A 17161-nucleotide genomic window follows, 5' to 3' on the forward strand; every position below is an offset into this window, starting at 1 on the left:
CTTCTTATCAAATATATATTTATGTATCAACAAAAAGTTAATGGGAACACAACTCTAAAAAGCCAAACATTCATATGACTGATCTTTGTTATGTGGAAAAGGGCCATTACCAACTTTTGAAATTATTCACCAATCCATTTAATATTTTTGTTTGACCTTTTACTTTAGTTCCTGAAACCCACATGGTGCTACTTCCTTTTCTAAGTTTTTACAGAAGTGTATAGCTAACTAAATTAATTCTTAATTGTATAATTTTTTTTTTTTTTTGACAATAAGCATTTTTAGAAGGGGCCCTCATAGACAGTAAGAGTGCAAAAACAAAGTAAGTTTGGCATATTGGCATACATATTTATCTTAAAAAGTTTGGCATATGTATAAATTATAATGAACTTGTGGTAGCTATATATTCAAAAAAAGTTAAATTAAAAACCCTTCAAAAATAAAATAAATAAATAAAAAACAACCCGAAAAGAGGCCCAGCCTGCATGATAATTAATTTGTAACAAACAATAACAGGATTGTCATGTAATCATAACTGAGTTGTCTAGAATTGCCCCCTTTGGAATTTAATTACATCATTATTGTTTCACGTTTTTCTTAGAGGTTCAATCAGTACGTACCTTCTTCTTCTTCTTTACAAAACTCTTTAACACGACAGTACATTATTAATATTGTTTGGCTTCTTCTTCTCAAACTTTGGTTTATTTGTCAATCATCTTACTATCATTTTTTTAAAAAATAAAATAAAATAATGTTCTTGCTATCATTGGTGAAGCTCTGTGTTTTTTTCATTATTATTATATATCTCTCTTTCATCCCTACAAATGGAACATGTTGGTCTTCGATTCTGTTCATGAATACATCACATGATTTGTCAACTGTGACAACCTAATAATAAATATTTTTTATGCAATAATGATATCAATATGATTATCATGCCTTATGATGAAACATACAATTTTACTCCAAAATACACCTTTTTCTTAGAAAAAAACCCAATTGATGCATTTAATTAACATCAACCAAAATCAAGATCGAAAAATTCAAATGTTGAAAGAAAATTAAGGACAAAGTATAATTAGATGATAATATTTATTGGACATGTTAGCAAATTAGCAATGATGAAGCTAGAAAATTATTTTAGATTAGACAAATTAATATGTACTATCAATTTTTTTTTAGATGATATGTACTATCAATTAAAAGAATGTATATATGCAAAAAAAAAAAAAAAATCATAAAAATAAAATATTTCAAAATAATATATAAGTTTAGCAAATATATTCAATTATTTGATTTTGCATTATTTTGATTTTAAACCACAAATGGCTTTTTTATATCGAAAATAATGTTTTTTTTATTACTTTGAAAAGGAATTACTAAAGGGATCCCTTACTAAATTATAATACTTTTTACGATTAACTCAATTTTAACAATTTTAATAAAATAATTTATACAAAAATGATTTTCAATACAATAAAAAAGAAATTAAAAGTTAGGAATATTTTTTCATAGAATTATTTCACAAATACACAAAAATAACATAAAAAATTACAAAAATATAGTTGTACGGAGTTTTAAATATTTTTATGATGTTATAACAGAAAATACAGTCTTTTAATTTTTTTAATGTTGTACTTGTTAGTTTTTGTTGATTTTTTGTTATTTATTTCTTGTTGTTTTGATGTTATTTGGATGTTACTTTTATGTATTTTTTTTTTGTCATTTTCGTATTATTTTTATAAAACTTCGCATAAATATTAAAAAAATGTAAATTTATAAAATTTTAAAAAAAATAATTTTTTATGTAATTATTCTTTTTTAATTGCTAAATATTATTTTAATAATAAAAATTATTAATATGTATTATCACAAAATTCAACATTTCTACTTATATATCATCCTAGATTAGATATATAATATGATATATATAATTAAATATTACAATATATCTATAATGATATAGTGTATTAATATTATTAGTCTGTTATATTATTATATTTTGATTTATAGTATTTACTTTATATAAATATATATTTGATAAAAAAATTGAGGTGAGGCAACTACACTTAAGATAATTTGTCCTTCCCTGTTAGGATCACAATTCCAACACCAATTTTGAGATCAATATACACACACACTAAACAATTCACTATTACAAAAATGCATTTTTTTTGACGTCTTTAAACAGTCGTTTAAAGTATTCTCGTCGGTTTTTATAATTGTCGCTTATATGACCGTCGTAAAATGGGCAGAATAGGCGATGGTTCAAAACCGTCGCTAATGTGGATTTTCTGACGGTTAAAACTGTCGCCTATAATTGAGTATACGCGATGGTTTATAACCGTGCCCTATACTATAAGCAACGATTTTAAACCATCGCCTATAGTATAAGGCACGGTTATAAACTATAGGGAATGTAAAAAAAAATAAAAAAATAAAAAATAAAAAAGAGAAAAAATACAGTTTTTTCTGCCATTAATGGCAGAAAAATCTATATTTTCCTCCATTTTTTTCCTGTATTATTTTTATAATTTTACCTAAATTAAAATAAAATAACTAATAATTTTGTTACAATAACAACTTAAATTGTTGTGTATAGGGGTTGCAGACTGGTTTGACATCTTGAAAACCAAATCTACTTAGGATCATAGAAATGTAACCACATTGAGTAAGCATTAGCTTCCTTGCTGATCTGTCCCTGGTGATTTCCATTCCTAGAATCTTTTTTGCTGGACTAAGGTCTTTCATTTCGAATTCTTGGTTCAACATCTTCTTAACTTTTTTTATTTTTCCAATGCTCTTGTTGGCTATGAGCATTTCATCCACATATAGGAGAAGATAAACAATTCCTTTTGTACACCACTGTCATATGCACTTCTCTTAAACCATGTTCGATCAGTACAAAGTCATTAAACCTCTTATACCATTGCATCGGGCTTTGTTTAAGTCCATATAGGAATCTCTTGAGCAAACAGACATGGTCATCATTTCCCTTGATTTCATATCCTCTAGGCTGCTTCACGAGAATTTTTCATCCAATTCTCCATGTAAGAAGGCTGTCTTCACATCCCGCTGTTCCAATTCAAGATCTTCAATTGCCACAATGCTCAAAAGTAATCTGATTGAAGTGTGTTTCACAATAGGGGAGAAAATTTCATTGTAGTCTATTCCTTCCCTTTGTGAGAAACCTTTGGCAACTAGTCTTGCCTTGAACCTTGCCCTTTCAACACCTGGAATGCCATCCTTAACCTTGTAAACCCATTTGCAGCCTATGACTCTATGTCCAGCAAGTCTTCTAATCACAATCCATGTCTTATTTTTTCTCAAGGAATCCATTTCCTTATCCATAGCATTATCCCACTCTTCCTAATCTTCAAATTGCATAGCTTCTTCATAGGAAGCAGGTTCTTCACCTTCAATGCCATCTATGCTAAGAGCAAAATGCACAACATCAGCATAGCCAAACCTTTCAAGGGGTTTTACTGCTCTTCTTTTCCTGTCTCTTACTAACTGATAATCAAGAGTTTCTTGTTCATGATCTGACACCTCTTCCAGATCTTCTTCATGGCCTGAATCTTCTGCTGCAATCTCATTTCTCTCTACAATCTCCTGATCTGGTTCCATCTCCACCTCAAACTGAGATTTCTCTTCATTCTCCTTTGCTGCAGCATTCCCAATTCTTGCTGCAGCATCACCATCTTGTGGACTAATCAAATCTTTGTACATGGTTCTCTCATCAAACACCACATCTTTACTGATACAATTTTTCTGGTGATTACCATCTTCGATGCTCCACACTTTATACCCTTTTACCCCTTATGGGTGTTGCGAAAATTATTAATTACTACGCAAGTGCACGCAATCAAGTAGTATACTCACGCAAGTGAGGTCGAACCACAGGGAATTGGATTAATTACTACTAAACTATACTTATAATTCTATTTGGCAAATCAAAAGTATTTATGATTGAAAAAGGAAGAAAGAAATTCAAGAAACTTAAAGAAACAAGTGAATATTAATCAAGATAAGAAAATAGGGAGACGAATCCTGTTGTTAAGTTACCAATGTTAATGTCTAATTGCTATCCTTCTCTTGAAGTGAATGACAGATTATAAATTAACCTAGCTCTTTTCAGATCTTCTAGGTTCTAAATCTCATGCTCTCTAATTAATCTCTTAATTAAACTAACATGAAATCAGCATTAAGCAATAATCTAAATGTCACAAAGGCTATGTAAATACTTTCGTTTCACATCAAAACCTAGACTATCCAATTTTAGCATTCTCAATTCTCACTTTTCAGATTTCGAATTGAGATCATAAAACATGTAAAAGGTGATCAATCTTGCACATGGAAATTAAACACAAATATGAATAGTGTTCACAATCAAGATGGAGGAATGGCAATTATTCATTAACTAGGAAAAACTTAAACAACATTCATCATTCTCCCTAAATAGGAGTTTAGTTCAAAACATCCATAATCAAATCCATAATTAACATTGAAATAGAAAAGAACATAGAAAAATTAAAGAGAAGAGAAAGAACTAGTTGAAGCAATTGATCCGGGTCGCCACAAGCCGCTCTTCTAGCCTCCTCCTTTGTTTCTAGGGCTCCAATTCTGAATGAACCCTAATTTTCACGAACTCCCTCTATTTAAACCAAATCTCATCTTTAAAATTCGTGAAATTACGAAACTGCCCAAAAATCCCGTCACTGGGGTCCCCGTCGCGACTGGCAATGCCCCCGTCGCGACGGGGTTAAGCAGCGAATTCTTGAAAATCTTTCTGCCAGTTCCCGTCGCGACTGGGATATTGCCCGTCGCGACGGGATTTGGCAGCAACATAATTTTTTGATTTTTCTTCTCAATTCTTTCACCACTTGTCCTCAATTCTTGTAAATACTTTCTTTAAACACTCGAGGACCTGAAACAAAAGAATCAAGCGTAAAATAGTCCTAAAACTAGAAACAAAGAGTGAAAACTAACCGAAAATACGACCCGAAACTTAGACTAATTTTAGCCTAACACTGGGTACCCAAGGAAAATGCATTTCCTAGCTCTGGGTTCAAATTTGCCCTGTTTGATGTGAGCATGTGCCAAACAACCAAAGATCCTTCGATGATCATAACTAGGAGTGCCCCCTGTCCAGACTTCTAGTGGAGTTTTGAATTCAATGGTTGATGAATGACTTATGTTGATTAAATAGCATGCTGTTACAGCAGCTTCTGCCCAAAATTTCTTAGGCAAGCTTGCATATATCAACATACATCTAACCCTTTCAAGAATTGTTCTGTTCATTCTCTTAGCAAGCGCATTTTGCTGAGGATTTCTTGGAACAGTAAGGTGCCTTCCAATGCCATTATCTTTACAAAACTGATTGAACTGTTCTATACAGAAGTCCAATCCATTATCTGTCCTCAGCTTCTTCATTTTTCTCTCAATTTGAGTTTCCAACATAACTTTCAATTCTTTAAACTTGTTAAGTGATTCATATTTATTTCTCAAGATAAACAACCATACATGTCTTGAAAAATCATCAATAAAGATCAGAAAATACCTTGCTCCTTCTCTGGATAAAGCTCTTTATGGCCCCCAAAGATCTGAGTGAAGATAGTCCACAATGTTCCTGGTTTTATGCTTTCCAACTCCAAACTTTGCTTTGGTAGCCTTTCCCATAATGCATTGTTCACATAGATCTAACTCCTTGATTTGATCTTTACCAAATACCCCCATTTTACTCAAAACTTTCAGGCCACCATGGCTTATATGTCCAAGCCTCCTATGCCATTTAAGAGTGACACTATCATAAATTTTCATGACTGAATTTGCTTGGTCCCTTTTGATACATCCTTGTAGCACATAGATACCATTATCAATGGTAGCTTCCATGACCTTTTATGACCCTTTAATCACCTTTAACAGTCCCTTTTCAATCTTGACTTTGAACCCTTCATGATCAAGCATTGCAACAGAAATTAAGTTTCTCTTATGTTCTGGAACATGTCTTACTTGCTTCAGCTCTACCATGTTTCCATTATCGATCTGCAACTTAATTGTTCTAATTCCTTGTATGGAATAGAAATGATTGTCACCTAACTTGACAGTACCACTATTTCTGGATTGATAATTAGAAAATTGACTCTTATCTGGGCAAATGTGGAAGGAACATCCAAAGTCAATTATCCATACCTTATCCCTGTTATTCTTGGTGATCACAAGAACACTTGCACTGTCATAGCCATCAATATCATCACCATCTGAGACCACACTAGCATCTCCATCTTTCTTCAAGTTGTAATTCTTGAGAATTGGGCAATATTTTCTCAAATGTGATGGCTTGTTGCAGACATAACACCTTCTCTTAGTCTTTGAGTTTGCCTTCCCTTTGTTTGGACTGTCCTGTGTCTTGTTCCCCTTCTTTTGAAATTTTCCTCGAACTAGTAAGCCATCCCCAGCATTTTCAACTGAGTTCTCAGATTTCCTCTTAATCTCTTTCGACAATAAAGTAGTAACAACTTCTTCTAATGTCAAAGAACTCTTACCATACATCATGGTGTCGACAAAATGCTCATACTGTTCTAAAGGCAGTGAATTCAAAACAATGATGGCTTGGTCTTTATCCTCGATCTTGATTCCTATGTTCTCCAAAATAAGAACGATCTTGTTGAAATCATCCAAATGATCTTCAACACTTTTCCCTGGTAACATTCGAAAAAGAATACAACTTTTGCTTCAAGAACAACCGATTTGCCAGGAATTTAACCATGTAAAGGTTTTCTAGTTTGAGCCACATTCCAGCTGCTGTTGTTTCTTTGGACACTTCCCTGTAACTCAATCACCAAGACTAAGAATAATTGCACTATGCGCCTTTTTAAGAATCTCTATTTTCTCCTTCTCAGATAGAGCTGCAGGGAGTTTTGATTCTCCCATCAAAGCATCTTGTAGTCCTTGCTGAACCAACAAAGCTCGCATCTTGACTCTCCATAACCCAAAATCATTCTTGCCCGTAAACTTTTCCAGATTAAACTTTGCTTTTCCCATCAACTAAGAATTTCTTCTCTGAACTTATTCAAGATCTTCAAGAACTCCCTTAGCTCTGATACCACCTGTTAGAAACCTACAGTTCCGATCAGCACTCATACCAGAATTCCAAATAGGCATTCAAACACATACACACAATCACAAACTATCGAGAGAGAAAGAGAGTAAAAACTAGAGAGAATAGAATGGTAATTCTTTATTGCTTTGAAATTGAATCTTACAAAATGTACTCAACTCGTTAACCTTGAATTACAAAATATACAATGTATTTATAATAGTCCAAAGTAGACAAAAGACTAACTGTCATAACTGTCAAGACAGTTATGACATTAACCAACTTAACAGTATATTACAGGACACACAATACAACAATTTCTTTTAGACTTATTGGAATTTCAATTTTAGACATAGCTTTTAGACTTAAACTTTTAAGTACTTTTCATGTTGTAAACTTTCACTTTGTTAATACAATTAAATTGTAATTTTATTTCAAATCACTACTACAAAATAGGCTATTCCCAACGGTTTAGAAGAGGGTTAATTATGGGAACCGTTGGAAAAGGTAAGTGTAAGTTTTTCCCATCGGTTTAGCACTGTAGCAAAAAAACTGTTGGGATAGTTATTGCCAACATTGAATAACCGTTGGCAATACTAAATAGATTTTTTTTAAAAAAAAAAATAGTTTATTCCGACGGTTTTTAACTGTTGCGAATAGTAAGTATTCCCAACGGTTTATAACTGTGGAGAATAGTTAGTATACCCAACTGTTTGGGAAAAGATGTATTTTATATCTAATTAATAATTTATTCAAAAAAAGAAAAAAAATTGGGTTGAAACTATTGGGACAGGTGGTTCGAATATTGGACCAAGCTGAAAATTCAGACTAATACCCAAAATCTCATCTCTCTCTCTCTCTCTCGACAATAACCCTAAGTTTCAGACCTCACCACAACGATTTTGTCCGACGATTCACGATCTTGGGAGATGATTCACAAATCTCATCTCCTTTCTTCTCAGATTCTGACGGCAGCTCCTCACCACGAGCTTGAGAGACGATTGACAAGTCTCTCCGCTTCTCCCGCGTGTCTTCCTCCACCAGCGGCCTCCCTTCTCTTTTTCGTTGTCGATGTCAACAACGGAAAAAAAACCAGCAGCAAATAGGCGACGCGGTACCTCTCTCTCTCTCTCTCTCTCTCTCTCTCTCTCTCTCTCTCTCTCTCTCTCTCTCTCTCTCCCTGTCGGATTCAATGGCACCTCGTCGTTGAGCTTCAATTTCGGTGATATCCCTCTCTCTATTTATGGGTTTCATGAATGCTTTGCACACATATATATATAATTGTTCATTACTGTATAATTACACGCCAGACTTGGGTTTAGAACATATTCCTATGGAATTTTAGTTCAGAACATACACTCATAATGTGTTTCTTATCTTGTCAATAGCTGTGAGTGAAGGTACTATGGTTCAATTTGTTATGTTTCTTCTTTGTTTATTAGACTTTGAAAAATAAATAAATGTATGACACATAATCAAATAAATTTCTTAAATAATTATAAGAGAGATGTTATACCATACTCATACAAATCTCTTCTCCCTTCCACGCTCAACAGCTCTTCCCACCCTCTGAGCTCTGTTATTTCTCCTTTCGCTTGAGACAAAAATGCAGGTTTCAAACTCATACTCATGGTTTCTCTTTGTTATTTCTTTACTTTTTCTAATTGCAAGGTCACATCCATGGTTTCTCTATGATTCTTTTTCTTATTCAACCATTTGTCTACAACATTTCAGATTTGAGGTAATCTAACCTCTTCTTTATTTGTGAAAATTTTCGGTAACATTTGAATCTTTTGTTTAATTCAGATTTTTGTATATTCATGTGATTGTATATATGTGTTCAGTTCAATAATGGCGTAAATTTTATTTTATATTGTGTTTGTCTCATCTGTTTGTTTTAAAAATTGATGTTGAAATTAATATCAATATGTATGCCTATATCTATATCTTTCTTTTATAATATTTATAATTTAGATTAGTTATTTGCGTTTAACATCATAAGTTTATATTAGAAGTTGGGTTTAGTTATAGTGCAAACTTTGTTATAAATCTTTTGAGAAAATAGATTAAGTCTGAGAATATCTGTGTTGTTGGGAGTATAGCTTATTATATTAGTGCACCTTCAAGGTAACTAATTATAGATTTTCTCTCTTAATTGTTTTAAATAATTGATTGATTTGGAATTAATTTAATAAACGTACATTACTGCATTGAAGATTTTGATTCATTTACTGTGCAACTTGGAAGATATGGATGCTAATCCTTTCCATTCATTGTACAGAAGTGTAGTTGTTGTTGTGGTACTGGAGCAAGATTAGGAAGATATGTTGCATGTTCGGAGGTGTTGCCGTGTGTCCCCTCCAAGTGCTTGGTTTTGATTCAAGAAAAGTGTGTCGTCTGCTCAAGCAATTATCAAGTTGATCAAATGGATTCAGCGAAGAAGAGGATTAGAAAGTGAAGAAGCAGGTGTATATATTGGTAACTACTGCTCTTATATATAGAATCTGGTATACTAGGAATGATAAGTATTGGAATCATTCAAATAATTTTGTTGATTCAATTTTTCATCATACAAAGATAAATATGAAAGGGAGGCTTGCAGGAATTAGCTTCAATAAAGTTAGTCAAATAGATAGAGAGTGAATGGAAATGTTGCAAATGTTACAAGTCTATTATCAGGCCTTTAAGGTACTGTTGAACAATTGTAAAGTTTCAAGTTGTGGAATATATATTTAAATGATGATTCATAAAAAAATATATTAGTCCAGTGAAATAATAATTTGAATTTATATTTCATGATTTTTATTTCATTAATTTTTATTTATATTATTATTTTTGTTAATTTTTATTTATATTATTATTTTTGTTAAAATTCATTTATATTATTATTGTAATTAGATAATAATTTATATATAATAAATTAGTTTAAATGATTTTTTTTTTTAATTTACATAATACTTTTGCCAACAGTTATAAACAGTCATTTAAAAAGATTTTTCCCAACAGTTGTAAACTGTCATTTAAAATAACTTTTCCCAACAGTTATAAACTGTCTTTTAAAGTTCCGTATTTTTATGACACCCACATAGCCAACGGTTTTAGGAACCGTTGGGAAATAGTATAAAAGACAGTTATAAACCGTTGGGAAAAACTAATTTTGTAGTAGTGAATTAAACTTTTATTATTATAATTCATCTATAATTATTTATACAAAATTTAATATATAATCACTAAAAATATTAATATATAATAATTAAAATTAAAAAATAACATTTAAAATTATATAAATAAATAAAAATTTAAAAAAATGGACACACCTTCATCTTCGATTATTATTATTATGTAATAATCGAAGATATAAGGCATGCCCTTCGCAATTTCGACAATTAGGTTCACCTATCTTCAATTATTTTGTACTAACCGAAGATATAGTTCCCTTTACGTTTTCGGTGTTTTCGAAACATACATCTTCGCTTCAATTGTTTTTAGCAGCGAGTATTTTAAAAACCGATAATAAATGAGCTTAAAAACCAAATTTAAAGCCTATATTAATTTGTAGTAGTGTTGCTCTAACAAAATTATAATAAGTGAGACTTTCGTTTGTCACATTATTTAATTAGATTTATATTTGTAACCATTACAAATTGAATAAAGACATGCATGATTGAAATCACTACAATTGTGGGGGCATAACATGATTTAACATCCAAAAATAAAATACAGAAATCTAAATATGTACAATTGAATGTGTGGGGCAATTTGCAAGGTTGGCAAATCGTATTGGTAGGGCTGTAACACATTAATGATATACATGTAGAACAAATTTTGGTTTATATAGTATCCAAATTTATATATAGAGAACATCATATAATATCCACAATAATACTAAAAATTTAACAAGTAGAAGTAGCCAGTGACATTTCATTTTCATCTTATATATATATACATATATATAAATATTTATTGTACAAGTCTCCATAGGATTCTACTTTGTACACGATCGAGTCAACCCCAGTAGAAGTAATTAACTGAATAGAGTTAATTTAATTAATTGAATATTATTGGGAGAGAAGTTGTATTGTAATCTGGGAGACAAAAAGCTAGCTAGAATGCCTGAAGAAGCCAATTAGCTTTAATCGAGTGTTTTTTGATCTCCTCAAAATGTTTTTGAAGAGCGTTCCTTTTTTTTTTTATTGAGTGGGAGAAGATTAGGAAGGCTTGCTAGCTCCTTCTCGTAATCCTCAGTTTAATCATTGATATTTGGTACCGTTTCTTTCACTCTTTTTAATATTTTTATTATCTCTTTTTGGTTATATATAATTGCCTTTATTTATTACTTTCCTAGTTGGGTTTCTTCTACTTTGAATCTTTCATTGATATAAATTATGGGTTCTCTTTTCTCCACATTGGTGCAAGAGAAAGCCTTATTAAAGAAAGACCAAAGAAACCATGTACTCTCCCATCCTTTTTCTTTTCTTAATTCTCTCAATATCTTTTGTTTTCCTAATTTAAATAGTTATCTCTCTTATAAAATAATATAAAATTATATAAAGTAGATGAAAAAAAATAAGAAGAAAAAAATGAAAAGAGAAAGAAAAAGTGTAAAAATTTCTCAGTTGTTTATTCTAATGGGGTGAACTCCTATTTATACAAATACAAGAGTGAAATATTAAGAAACTAAGATAAAGAGAAACTAAAAAAAAAATGTTAATTACAATTAATAATAATAAATAAAAAATTTAGACATCCACATAATTATTAATATCTATACCAATCTCTTATTATTATTAATTCTGTACAAAAGTCTAAAAAAAAAAGTCTTGTACAAAAGAGGAGGAAAGCAGCGCAGAGACTACGTAGATTAACAAATTAGATGCTTAAAAATGATAACATAGTATTTTTTAAAAGTACTAAAATTCTTCACATCACTTAAATATTTAATATTTTATTTTTGGCTTATTAGTTCTAAAAATACTCTAATAACAAGCTATTATGGTTCCACTTATTATTATTTATTATATTATTTATTTTAGTTATTGTCTCACTAAATTTTAAAAATCATATATTAATATAAATAAAACATGATTTAAGGTACTCTAAACATTTTGACAATAATAAATGTTACACTAAATTAAAGAATAACTTGTAAAATATCATAATTATAATTAAACAATATAACATAAAATTTAAGTTAAATAAAATTTAAAATTAACACATAAAATAACATAATTAAATCTAATTATGTCATAATTAAGAATTATGACATATATTTAAAAAAATGCTAATTAAATCTACTATAATTAGTAAGAAATATAATTATAATATTGAATTGTAGAAGAAAATGCATGAAAATTTATGAAGAAAAATTGGTATGAGAAATAAATGATTGTTTGTGATTATTATAGGGATAATCAGCTAATTTTCAAAAAAAAAAAAAAAGAAGTGAGTATTTACGAGGAGAAAAGAACAAAAAGAAAAATCGGTAAAATAATTAAATAATTAATAAAGTTTAAATTGAATTTATATATGGTTTTTTCATAAAAAAAAATATTGCAAAATGTAGTAGAGTTTACTTTTATACAACATAAATAATTAATGAAAAAAATATGAGATTAAAAAATAATTAAATTTTAAAATATGAGAAAAAAATAATAAATAAATTTAATAAAACTTGTAATAATAAGTTTTGCCAGAAAAGTCACCGATACCGAAAAAGTCACTGGCATCGAAAAAATTGTCAGAAAAGTTATTGTCGCCGAAAAAGTCATCATCACCAGAAAAATCACTGAAAAAGTCACCAGAAGTAGATGTCTCAGATATAAATAAAAATAGAACCGGTTCTAAAAATAATGAATAAAAACAAATAACTAAAACCAGTTATAATAAAAATTAAACTTGTTCTGTAAGATAATGAATAAAAAATAAATAACACAAAATAACTCAAACTACTTATAATGATGATAGAATCAGATTCATAACAGTGTTATAATAAATAAAAACAAATAACACGAAATAACTCAAATCAGTTATAACTAAAATAGAACCGGTTGTATAACACAATAAATACAAACAAGTAACACACAATAACTCAAATCGATTACATTAAAAAAAATCAGTTCCTAAAACACTGAAACATAAATTAAAAACAAAACTAATTCCACAACAAAATATCTCATAACACATAATACCTCATCAAATGGTTATAATTTTTTTCTTAAAAAAAAGTAGGGATTAATTTCAAAAAATATTGCGGCATAAATATGAAAAGAACCGGTTTTACAACAAAATAAATAAACACAAATAATAACACACAATAATCCAAATATAATATAAAAAAATCTGGTCATATCAACTAGTCAAAAATTTGAGACAAAAAAACTGGTTCTGTAAAACAACTAAATTAAAAAATCACAACACAAAAATCAGTTAAATAAAATTACTCATACAAAAATACCCATTCAACATGCTCCAACTTACCAAATAATTACACCCATACCATATCTACCCTAAAAATATGCATTCATTATGTTATATAACTAGTTCTATTTTAGTTATAACCAGTTTGAGTTATTTAGTGTTATTAATTTATTTTTATTCATATTATAATACTGTTATAGAACCGATTATATTTTAATTATAACTGGTTTAAATTTTTTTGTGTTATTTATTTTTATTCACTATGTTACAGAACCTGTTATATTTCAATTATAACATGTTTGAGTTATTTAGTGTTATTTGTTTTTATTCATTATGTTTTAGAACCAGTTCTATTTTTATTTATATTTGAGACATCTACTTTGGTGATTTTTCGAGTGATTTTTTCAGCACCAGAAACTTTTCTGGCTATTTTTCTGGTGTTGGTAAAACTTATTTTTGTTTTACAAACATGATTTTTTTTTTTTTTTTACAAAAATATGACATAAAAAAACTCATATAACTGTAAAAAAAAAAAAAAAAAAAAACCTCATAGCCACATGATATTATTTATTTATGCCATAAAAAAATACTCTTATAATTTTCCCATGTATATCTTCACACTCCAAAGTCCAAATCCTCAAAGTTAACTTCAAATAATAAATAAAGAGAAACTTACAAAAATATTGGAATTTGGGTTAACTTTTATAAAAATACTGTCACACGAATTTTTTTCAAAAATACTGTGTTTATATAAAACACCAGTAAAACACAAAGCAGAACAACTCAAAACAACAGTAAAACAACTAAAAAACATCAGTATAACACCAGTGAAAACATAACACAGTATACTGCAGTATGAAAGTTATAAAAAATACAGTAAAAAAGTAAAAAAAATACCGTATGACAGTATTTTTGTAAAAAAATAGTAAAAATTAATATACCATGTAAATTTCACTAAATAAATAATAATATTTAACATTAATAAAAAACCAACCTATATAAATACAACAATTACTCTTATGCATAAAATTAAAAATCAAGATATATACATCTCTCATAAAAAAAAAAAAAAAAATCCAACCGCACAACCGTGACATATATTTATTACTATTTTTATTTAGTAAAAAAATAGCTGTTATGTAGTGGAAGCATTATATTTTTTTAGAATGATATCTATATATCTCTAATCTATAATTCTCTTATATTTTGCCAAATAAATAATTTATCTAAGTTAGTATCCTCTAAATTTTAATGATGGGCTTTTTTCATAAATGTACAATAAAAATAAAATAATTACAAAAAATGTGCAAAAGAAAATTATTTTAAAAATTTATACATTTTGAAAACTTATTACATGAAACCATACATTTTTAATATGTTTATTAAACCTCAAAATAAACAATTTCGTAAAATTAATTAAACAGTTTTATAAAAATAAACAAGTTAAATATTTTTTTTATTAAAAGATAAATGTTTATTATCTATTTTAGTATGAATTATTATAATTTAATAAGATTTTTTTTAATAAAATACAATATCAAAATTATAAACATTAATGTATATAAATATAAATCAATACTTAAAATTACTAAAAATAAACATGACACGTAGAGTGATATAATAAACATATGTGAATATTATTATTTTGTTTATTAAAGTAGTATATTTAATAAATAGAAAACAAAATAAACATATATATATACACAAAGTATTTGAAATTTTTACACTAAAAATCTAAAATGATAAATTTATTACATTAATACCTATACACGGCTAAACCAACTTTTTTACACATCTTTTATATTTTATTACTATTTTACCACATGCACACACAATTCAACCTTTTTTGACACGTGATTGATTGATTGATGCATTACATCAATCACTCTATACATCATTTCTCTCTTTTTTCTCTTCTTTTTCCTTTTATTTTCTATTTCTTTTTCAGTTTTTTTTTTTTAAAAAAATAATAACCTTCATAGCTAACACTTCCCTCTTCACAATCACAACTCCATTTTCACTCTTCTTTTTGTTCTTCAAATTTTTTTTCAACTCCCATCAACCGTTTTCTCTCTTTTTATTTTTCTCTTAATATATAAATATGGTTGTAACTTATTCTTCATCAACTCCTTCCCTTGTTCAAAAAAAAATTTCTAAAATGGAGTTGAAATCTTTAGCTAATAGAAACAAGGGTAAACGACATGTTGTTGAGGATGATGACTCTAATTTTGCTCCATTGTCGAAACGTGGGCGAGCTCTTCCAAAGAAGAAATCAAAGGTAGCAGCCCATGAAAAAATTCCTCAAGATGATGCTAAAAAAAATGATCAAGATGGAGTTGGTCTTCAGTATAAGGTTTGATTTTAGTTTCTTTTTGGTTTCGCCCCTATTTAAAATTTATTTGTATTTGCCATTTGTGTGTCTTGTGTTTTTCGATTTTACTATTCTAGGTTTTTTATTTTAGCATTTCGTTTGGTTTTTTAGGGCTACTATTTTTTTAGTTTAATTTATTTGTTCTTTTTATGGGTTTTTCATTTTCGTTTGTTTAGTCTTAAAAACTGTTTCATTTTGTTGTCTTTTTTTTTCTGTTTTATGTTTTTCCAGATGTTTTATTCTTTTTCATTTCAGTTTTTTCATTTGATCTATTCTAAGTTTGTATTAGTTTTTTCACAGTTTTTTAATAGTGTAAACACGTTCTGTATCTATTTTTTTGGAAATATGTTTTTGTCTAGTTATTTCCTATCCATTTGTATATCATCAATGGGTAACAATTAAATTTATCATGGATGTTGATGTTCAAAGAGTTTTTTCTGTATTTTAGTTTGTTTACAGTTATTTTGTAGTTTTATTATAGTTTTGCTACTTGCATATTATATAAACTATCTTAAAACGATAATGCAACCAAAACAAAAAATAAACAGACTTATACGTAACGTGTTGTCCCTTAATTCAAATTTGCTCTTCTTATTCTGTTTTTTTTAAAATATATTCCACATTGGAAACCAATAATCAACCAAAATGCAACTATATATAACGTAGATCTATTATTCATGAGATTTTTTTTTATAAAAAATTTCACATCATACCTTGTTTTGGATTCGGGGGGAGCTCTAGATCTATTTGTTACAGATCTACATTTCATGAATCCGGATTTCGATATTAGGGGGAGTTGTTTTGATCGAATAAAACCGAAAATAATTGTGTAATTTTAGTTTCTTCCCAGTTTTTCTGGTTTTTTTTCGTAAATTTCTATTTAGATCATTGCAGGTCTTCTTTTCCAGTTGATTTCGCCGGAATTAATGGTTGTATTTTCTTCGTTTTGGTTTCATTTTAGTTGTTTTGCGGTTTTGAAACGATCAAGGTATGTCAGCTTCAATGTTCGCTCCGTGCAGCTAAAGGTTTAGTGCATGTGGTATTTTTGTAAATATTTGTATGTGGACTGTATAAATGTTTAATGGGCCGGCCCATAGTATTTTTGTAATTTTTTTTCCTTTTTTGTATTTTTCTGTTTTTTTCCCAAAGTATTTTATATTATTAGTATGTTTATTATAATTGTAAACATAAAAATAGACATAGTCAATATACTAAAATAAGTATATTTTCTTTCTATTGTTTCTATATATTGATTATTTTCTAATGAGTTAGTG

General features: G+C 28.7%; 1 long non-coding RNA gene across 1 annotated transcript; it reads left to right on the forward strand.

The window, feature by feature from the left end:
• Positions 1–7529: 7529 nt before the first annotated feature.
• Positions 7530–9801, forward strand: LOC133030327 (uncharacterized). The gene is made up of 2 exons (XR_009684182.1): positions 7530–8840; positions 9381–9801. It is a non-coding gene; the product is annotated as an uncharacterized LOC133030327 (long non-coding RNA).
• The last annotated feature ends 7360 nt before the right edge of the window (positions 9802–17161 follow it).

This window comes from Cannabis sativa, chromosome 8, assembly GCF_029168945.1.
Source record: "Cannabis sativa cultivar Pink pepper isolate KNU-18-1 chromosome 8, ASM2916894v1, whole genome shotgun sequence".
In the NCBI taxonomy this organism is placed as follows: domain Eukaryota; kingdom Viridiplantae; phylum Streptophyta; class Magnoliopsida; order Rosales; family Cannabaceae; genus Cannabis; species Cannabis sativa.